This window comes from Protopterus annectens, chromosome 15.part0 (assembly GCF_019279795.1).
Source record: "Protopterus annectens isolate FY-2018-M chromosome 15.part0, PAN1.0, whole genome shotgun sequence".
Taxonomy (NCBI): domain Eukaryota; kingdom Metazoa; phylum Chordata; order Ceratodontiformes; family Protopteridae; genus Protopterus; species Protopterus annectens.
The window spans coordinates 333,709,464-333,719,463 of record NC_056749.1 but is presented as its reverse complement, the minus strand read 5'-3'; the positions used below and the strand labels follow the sequence as shown (position 1 = coordinate 333,719,463).

The following is a 10,000-nucleotide window of genomic DNA, read 5'->3' as shown; positions in this document are numbered from 1 at the left end:
GAAGGCACCACAGCCGAGAATTGAACCAGAGAACCTCTTGCTGTGAGGCAAATACACTAACTGCTGTACCACCGAGGCTGCCCCAATCTTAAAAAAAAAAAAAAAAATATATATATATATATATATATATATATATATAGAGAGAGAGAGAGGGAGAGAGACTTATGCTTTTTCTACTCAAAACATTAACCTTTAAATTCCTGAATGGACATTAATGATCCCCCAATAAAAATGTCCTCATGGTTTATAATACAGAATTATGGCCCATGAAGTCCTGATGTCTCATAATTGATAAGTCCCAGCTTTACAGTGATGTGCATAGGAAGAACATTCTCTATAATAATTCCTCATATTACTTGGGGAAAAGCAAGTAGCCATTTTGACAAGAAAGACTAAGTGTGGTTGCTTCAAAGATCTAGGCACAGACAGACATTTTTTCTTGATACTAGTATTAATCATTCAGAGTTTTAAATGCTGGCCATAGTAAACTCTACTGGAAATAGCTGAATTAGTTATATTAATGTAAATATGTACAAATATGGGTTACTGTCACAATGCTGAATAGTTTGTTGACAGAGTGTTGTATCTCAAGTGTAAATGTTGGAATAAAGAAGACTGGTTTCAAAATGTAAGTGTGTGATTTGGATGGTAATATCAAATGTTTGGTATATAGCAAAGAATTTGCATTAGACGGTTTATGTTTTTGTAGGACAGGGTTAGAGTAAGGCACAGGAAATGATATGCACTTAGGTGTGTGTGTGTAAGGTTAAGGGCAAGGGTACTGGAAAGATTTAGTGTTGTGCACATGTGCTGATGTATGCAGCATGTGTCTGAATGTCTTCTATAGTGGTTGTGTTATGGATAGGTTGCTTTGTATGGTAAGGTAAGATAAGGTGTAGGGTTGAGGTTTGGAAAAGCAGCAGCAGGGTTGGGTAAGGTTTAGCACCCATTAATAATCTGGTGCAGTGGAAACAAAGCCTTCCCTTCCCATCATTACTAATGCATTGTATCCGTAATTCTAACCATACCCCTTGCCCCCAACAACAAATCCTGTGTGTATCACTACCAATATTAAAACAAATTTGGTCTGAACTCACTGGCAGCATTTTGGTTCATAAATCACAAAAGGAACCTTTTTTCCACTTGTATGTGGCATTCCATTTTTTGGTTTGTTTTTAGTCCGTTAATTTTCCAAAATGCTAGCCTTGTTCTATTGTGTTTCAATACTTTTGCATTTCCGTTCATTAACATTAAATCATATATGTATATACATTTTTGAAATACAAGTTAAAGACACTAAAATTCTATTTATTGTATTTTTAGTCAAGTGTGGGTGTTGTACTCCACATGAATGCATATACTTCTGTAGTGACATTTACAACAGCTGTTCTTCCAGTGTGGTACTGCTAACACACTGTATAGGTGGTATTCATATAGTCCGGGGCTTCTCATTTTGTAGCAGTGATCTGCAAAGAACATTGCAACATGGATATACAAATCTCAGTCTTTTGGAATGAATATGTTCATGCAAAGGAGTTGTTGTAAACAACACCCCCATTGCAAAATCGTAACATGCTTAGCACATAAGTGATAGGTGGACAGTTACTATGCTACCATGCTGACAATGGGCCTTTCACGTAAGTGTATGAGTCTGATTCACAGACATAAATCTATAATGAACGTATCTGCATACTACTGAGACTATAGCTCTGAACTGATGCCAGTAAGCAGCAGTTTTCCAAGGGATTATGAAGACTGACTAGTGCTTGTGCATACCTGGACTTTTTACTAAAGAGGTTGTTTTGGTAAATGCATCATTTTGGTGCTTGTGCATTCCTGGATATTTTGTTAATGGGGCTGCTTGGGGAAATATTTAATTTTGGTGCTTGTGCATACCTGGACATACTACTAAAGGGGTCACCTGAGAAAATGACTGCATACTTCGACATACTCCTGAAGTGGTTGCTTGGGTAAATAATTCATGTGTGTGTCAAGTATCAGGATGTGTGCTTACATGGTCAGACTGCTGAATTGATTCCTGGGTCAAATAATTTATTTTGTGTCATTTTAGTGCTTGTGCATAATTAAAACAAACTACTGAAGGGGGTTGTTGGAGGAAATAATTCATTTTTGTATCATGGTAATGCTTGTACATACTTGAACAGCCTACTAAAGGGATGGCTGGGGCAAGATTGCAGATTGCAACCCCAATATCAAGGAAAAAACATCACTTTTAGCAGCAGATGTGTGTACAGCATGGATGTTGGAATATGAATTGCAAAACCACCTCATTAGCATACTAACTTTACAACATTTCTCATTTGCATCTCATTTTAATGCCCTTTGCATTAGTATAAGTGACCACTATGAATCTCTCCTTTGTTACACTCATTTTAAAGAATCATGAATACCCCTATCATATTTGTGCAAATAACTATGAACACCAGCTTATATATTAGTTTTTCTCCCATAAATGCTATACATTTACTTGTGTTTTTACTAATTGGTTGTATACACTATGCTACTGATCAACAATATCTCTGTACTTAATTGGTTAGAGACCATACCTCACAAGCTCTTAATGCAAGAACTCTGGTCAAAGCCTTAAATAATGGGGGACAAAAATCTAAAAATAGGGACAATTTTTAAATATTTCTCTTGGAAACATAGAACGTTGATAGAGCAATAGGATTTCCATTAGCATGAATTTTCTGAAGGGTATGTAGTCAAACTAAAATGCCTGTCATTATTTTTAAGCTTCCACCCTCACTGATTTGTCAGTGGTTTGAAAATGATTTGCCAGGAAAGCAAGATTTTTGTAAATAAATCATTTGATGCATATGGTATTTGAATGTGAAGTCATCTCCCCTTTTTATGGAAATAAATTAATAGCTTTATTCAAGCTGTATGGTCAGATAGACGTAATATTTCTAAATCTTTAGTTTTTTTAATCCTCTGATTCCTGAGATAATTCCAAAAAACCCTAGTGGCTCTTCTTTGGTCTATTCTTGCTAAGCAAAGTTACTCCCCAGTGTTGACTTTATTAGCATGGCAAAATTGTTTGCAATAGTGAATTGCATGCTACAAAGATGAGAACTCTTCATATTAAATATTCATATAAATCTTGGCTTAAACTTAAAGACTTGCTTCAAAAATATTAATTGTTACTGATGTGTATAGCTTTGATATAGTGATCTGTGGAGATATGTAAATCGTTATTTGTTTATTTTGTAATTGATTTGTTTATTTATTGTTTTAAAACCAAATAAAAAAATATGAACAAAAAAACAGATTTTATGAGGAACAGACCAAAATTATGAGGAAAAAAATCTGGACAGTTGAGAAGTATGTTGGAGTCCCTGTACTGCTATTCAATTGATTTTTTTGGCATTCTTTAATTTTGTTTATATTCTGCTGTGCTATATACAAAGGTTGGAGTGTTAAAATATCCAATATCAAATATTTTCATTTACTGCCATTTGCTGTGTATTTTCCATGTTGTCTGGAATGTGGCTAAACATGGTAATTGGGCCAGTCCTGCTACTTTACTAAAAATGTAAACTAAATAAATGAAGAAAGCGCCTAACTATAACTTCAAACTCTTTCTGGCAAAGACATTAGGCCTGATTCCCAGTGTAAGCCTGTTTATAGAAATGTCTTACACCAGAGTAAGTCACTTACACTGAGAGCAACTGTTCTGGAATGTGGCCCCTAGTGTAAGCCTGTTTATAGACAGGCCTTAAACATAAGTCACTTACACTGAGAGCAAGTCTTTTGGAATCAAGGCAGACTTCCACTCAGAGTAGCTCTTTTGGTACTGGGCCCCTCGTCACTAGTACAAATTATTTATCTTAAGAGGATCTGTATCCACTTTCTTTGTATAATTAAACTTATGTTATTTTATGTGAGGAGCTAGAGCTTAGAAAATAAATTAAATTGCTTGTCACTGAAAGTGGTGTTAATAAGTAAGGAATACAGAATATTCTGGAAGAAATTTTAAAACAGCTTTTTTGTCTTTTTGGATCTACTCTAAACCTTCCAGTTAAGAGCGCTGTCAATATAATATTAGATTTTATACTGATGTGGCTATTTCAAACCTATGTAGCAATTTAAAAAGAAGTCCAGTATTGACAAGGGTCTCTTTTCTGAGGTGACCCAAGCGGATGACTTGCTCACACTTTCACAGTCTAATGAAAATAAACCTAGAACTATGAGATGAAGCTCATTATTAATTTGTTGCATTAGCCATTTAACATGAAAATGTTTGATCTGTAATTCTAGTTTGGTGATTGCATAACACTGAGCAGCACCTGAAATGGAATATATTTATATATTCATAATTATATATACTTTAGTTTTTGTAGGTATGCAGTCATTTACCATTTTGTATCCTCACAGTGAACTGGAATGCCAGGTCTGTTACTCTTAATCAAGTTGTTGCTGTTGTTGTGTCTTTTGGCTTTTCCTGGTTAGGGGTTGCCACAGCGGAACTCCGGTCCGCTAATGATTGGCAGTTGATTTTTACGTGCTGAGTTGCCAGTCCTAACGCACAACCTTCAACGAAGGTACGCCCATTCACGCATGTCTCCATGCAGAAGACGCTCTAGCTGAGAGTCGAACCGGTCAATGTCTTACTGTGAGGTGACAACGCTACCGCAGCACCACCACTGCGTGGCATAGAATTAATGGATTCTCTAGCTTCTATGTGCAAGTAGAATTAAATACTCATTTTATAACACTAAACAAGGTCAATTATTTCCAGTAATCTCAGTTGGCTTAATGTGGCTATTAAAATCCCTTTGATTTACATGTAAAATACAGAACAACTTGGGGTAAACATGTCTACAACAAAACCGCCTGTTTCAAGAGAATGTCGGTCTTAAAAGGAAAACATGGTGAAATCAAGGTTTCATTTTTTTCCTTACTATACAGTTTTCTTTAGTTACAGATGCAGGATAATGCCAGCTACCAAAAGTCTCATAAGAAGTATTAGAATAACCGCTGAATCTGTGTACCTTTACAAAGCTATAGAAGGAAAATATGGTGAAAATATGATAATATCCCAGACTGTGTTCTACATGAATTACAAAGTGATCTGTCACCACACCTGTGTACCCTGTTCAACCACAGCCTAATTTCAGGCTTTGTTCCTACTGAATGGCACACTGCTATGGTCATCCCATTCCACAAAGGGGGAGTGACTACAGACCCTGAGAACTACCGCCCCATTAGCCTGATGAGTCTGATATGTAAGGCTATGGAGTGAACCATCATGGACCTTATACATAAGAACATAGGGAATATCCAAACTCTGGACCCCACGCAGTTTGGGTTTGTGAAAGGTAGATCATACCTGCTCAACCTGATAGACTTCTTCGAGTCTGTTACCAGAGCTGTGGCTGAGGGCAAGGTAGTTCACACAGCCTACCTAGATCTTGCCAAGGCCTTTGACACCATCCCTCACTCAGGAATCATAGATAGACTGACTAAACTAGGTATAAATCCCTATGTCATAAGATGGGTTGCCAAGTGGCTCACTGATAGAACCCACACTGTGAAAGTAGCGGGCTCCAAATCTGACTACTGACAAGATACAAGTGGTGTCCCACAGGGATCGGTCCTAGGTCCTCTCCTGTTTGGCATCTACTTCTCTGAAGTTCAAGCCAACACAAAGGGACTCTGGCTGACCATGTTTGCAGATGATTGCAAACCGGGAGCCATTACTGATTCTCCAACTGATGTAGACATTCTACAAAAAGGCCTCACTGACACCAATGACTGGTGCCAGAACCATTGCCTTAAGCTCAATGCCAAAAAGTGCACTGTCATTCCCTTTGGGAAAAATTCGGAGCCCATTAACTACCACATAGGCAGTAGTCCACTAAACACTGACGGTGTGATAAGAGACCTGGTGACACAGGTTGACAGCAACCTCTCCTTTGATAACCACACATTACCATTGTAGTCAGAAAGTCCTTCTATGTGGCACATCTTATTACAAAACATTTCTCATCCAGGAAGAGAGGTCATAATCCATCTCTCCTTGTCCCTCATTAGACTTATTACAAAATGCAACACCTCTTTGGAATGTACCTCACTGGACACCTACAACAACTGGAAAAGCCACAAAAACACCTCACTAAGAGGATCTTAGGCCTTAGACACATGCCCTATATGGAGAGACTAACTCCAGCTATACTCTGTCTCTTATCACCTACTTAGAGGCAATCTCTGCTTGACCTACAAAGCTATGTCTGACCCAGTGCTGCTAGATATGCTGCTCCTAAAGAAATCCCAATCCATCTGTGCCACACGCTCAACCTTTATCACAATAAACAGAACATGCTGGAGGGACAGGGTCCTAACCCAGAGACTTCCCATACTCTGGAACAAATTTCCCATTCACGTCAAGCAGAGCATTTCACTGGACCTCTTTAAGAGAAATCTTGACGAGTGGATGGGCAATAGGAAGTTCATCCCAGGGATCACTTCAGAGGCCTTGCTTGACAGGGGCACTGGGAACTAACTTTTGGGTGGCATGATGCCAGGGAATCCTCTTGGGCTAGGCTTTTATAGGCTCCGTGGCCGTTAGCCTAGTACACACCTATGAACCTATGGTAGTCACACTTTCAATCAGTTTTCATACTTTTCAGAAGTCAGAATGGAAAGGGATATTGTATGGGAATGTTATCAGTCTATGTCAATTTCAGAATACCACATCCACTATTTTCTTTAAATTATTTTGCTTATTAAAACATCTTAAGAAATCTGAATCACTATGTGGCCTGACAGATGTCTGGGAAACTGAAGTATCAAATGTCAGCAACTTTTACAAATAACTTTCACAATTTTGATTCATATAACAAGCTCCCCCGATATCCTTTAAAAAAAAAAAACTCTGACTCTTCTCCTTCCTAAACCAAATACCCCAAGTACAAGTCATTAGTAGAGGAGTTCACTGAGAAGGGTGTGGAGAATTCTCAGTTTAATGACTGCAAGCAAAAGATCTAGTTAGATTCATTTAAAAGAAAGTGTTTCAGCTGTTATTTGAAAGCTTGTACCAATGCTCCATTGTGTGATGATGAAATGTGCCTAAATAAGTAAGCTGGCTCTGAAAATATAATGATGTCAGTGGTAGGTTTGCATAAAAAAGCTCTAATATTTAATCCTTTCACTTACAATAAGGTTCCAGACTTTTGATGAATATCAAAATGGCACCAATCCTTTACAAGTTTCAACTACAAAACTGTTATATTTCACCCAAACCCTACAACCCATTAACTACACATGTAAGAATAAAATCTAATCTGTGTCACTTTAGGAGAACTGTAAATACAGTTGCAAGATGAAATAATTATCTTTGGTTGCAACTGGTTTAATCATTACTACATTACAATTTGTTATAATTCAGAAGCACAACAGTGAAGGTAAAAGTACATTTACTTCTCATATGTCCGTGTATTAACTTACACATACCCAATTAACTCAGTCATTCCAAGCTGTGATTCAGTTTTCCACACCAGTACTTACCTAAACCCATTATGCATAATCTAGTCCCACTTTCATTTTACTGCCTTCATGAGCTATCCTAACCTTGCTACAGCTTCCATATCTCCACCACTTTAACTCCTTCTACTTTAACACCATTATCCATTTTCTATTCAACTTCTGTAACAGTAAATATAGTTGGTTTGTAGCTCTTTTATGCATATAAATTGTCAGTCATTTTTTCATGCTTGTACCCATAAAAGTAAGCCTTTTTGTACTTTTGTTTGGATAATTCACATTGTTTTCTTATATTATGATGCAACTCAGGCTGATCCTGTGATTGGTCATTGCTTGATCAGTGTTCCCCCAAGCAAACAAATTTAAATAAAGTATCTTCGGCATTTTTATCTTCATACATGTGAACAAGAGGTGCTGTGAATTTTTGCCCTGTGCAATGCAAGAAAGGTTATGATAGCACTATCTTCATGTAGTTGTAATTATATTGCATGCCATGGCAAATCAGAGTGAGGTCATGGAATTGTGCTTAAACATCCATTGATATTTGCTAGAAAAAAACTCTTAATATCATTGTCTCAGCTAGTTATTGAACCTCAATAGCTTCCCTAAACAGCTCCAAAATTTTGCTGACAGAAATAATATGCAAGTCAAAATGTTGTGTTTGCAATTGTGTGTGTGTGTGTTTGCATGCGCTGTGCATGTGAGTGCTTGTACATGTATGTATATAAATATTGTGTGTGTGTACATGTTTGTAGAAGTAAATTGGAACAGTCATTTAGAGCTGAATATGAAAGAATAATGTCAACCTATGAAACTCATATTATATGTCTACTAATCTACCAACTGTTAATTTCAGGAGAGAACACTGCTGAAATCAATGTCTGAATATAACTGTATAAAAATGAAAACTAGAAATGCGCAGTTTTTAATGTAGTTTCTTTGACTTAATTATATACATATATATATATGTATGCATGTATAGATATACACACACACACAGATATATATATATATATATATATATATATATATATATATATATAGATACAGCTGTATATTACATATATGTGTGTGCGCACATACAAGATTTTATATATAAATATAGATAAATCTAGTTTTACAGGAATAAAATCAGCATGCGGATTGCTAAAACATACTGTTGTCATAACTTCTGGTGTAAGATCCATGTCAAATATCACTCTGAATTCTTATTTAAAATAAGAAAACACGATACAAGTTGGCTTTGCTTGTTTTAAACCATAGTTCATTAAGTAAAAACAAGAGATGTGCACTTTCGCGCTGATCACAGCTTCATCATATCAGAGTTAAAAGCAACAAGTAACACATACTTTTCCATTATCTGTATAAAAAAGCCAAGTAACTCACAATGGAGGCATAATCCAAGAGCATTTAAACAGATCACATTCAATGACACCGACTGGAACAGTGGTACACAGTTTGCATTTATCTAGCCATGTGTGACTGTTGATCAGTGTACTTGCATGTCAAACAACAATGTAAGCATCTAATCCTGCATTTTGATACATCAATATAGTATACATAAAAAGACAGATGGTAATGAGATTAAATGCAAAGAGAAATGCTGTGATGAGAAAGGAGAGTGGAGCATTTGCTATCTGAACCCAAGAATGAACGCTACTGCTAAGGGAAGAGGTGCAATTAGGACTTACAACTGTGTGCAAGTTGAGGAAGTATTAGAGAAAAGAGTGGGAAACAAATTGCCCTCAGGGTTAGCAGTTGGTCAAGCTAAACAAAAAATAAGTATGAAAATGTGCGGGAAATTCTTCAGTAGATCAAATTAACAGATAACCGAAATTTAAATGAGATGAGAAGATCATAATATCAAAACAACAAATTTTACATTGCTGAAACTAAAAACAATGAAATGCAACTGTACAAGTCAGATACCAGACAGATCTTCTAAACAAATATCATGTACACAAAAAAAAAAAAAAAACAGCTACTACATTTAAAAGCACAATTTAACAGACAGATATACATTTTCAACATTTTTGCCAGGAGGCAAGCCCCCCTGCACTCCCCTTGTGGTGGGATGCATCCCCTATACCACCTGCAAATTATATATATCAACTCTGAGATCACACTACAGTGGGGAAAATGGTAAATTTCCTGATCCTCACTGTACCACGATCTCCATTAACAAGCATTGAAAAAGGTAAATTTTTTTATTAAAATTAAGTGTTAAAATGTAGTAACTATTTTTTGTCTGTGTCCACGAACTCCATTCAAAAACTCCGACTAGTGTCTAAAATATGTAGTTGGTGTTTCTGAGTTTCTAGTTTTGGCAATGTTAACATTTATTGTTTTGAACTTATCTTCTCATCCCAATCTTTTCAATTTCAGTAAAGTAACAGGAATCTGATTTGTGTGTGTGTGTGTGTGTATGTGTGTGTGTGTGTGTGTGTGTGTGTGTGTGTGAAAACAGGGGAGTGGAAAGGGAAAGGGTCACAGA

At 36.5% G+C, this 10,000-nt stretch overlaps 1 long non-coding RNA gene across 1 annotated transcript in view; it reads left to right on the top strand.

The window, feature by feature from the left end:
- Positions 1–10,000, top strand: part of LOC122790083 — a 291,592-nt gene that overhangs the window by 1,129 nt on the left and 280,463 nt on the right. The gene's annotated exons all lie outside the window — the stretch shown is intronic.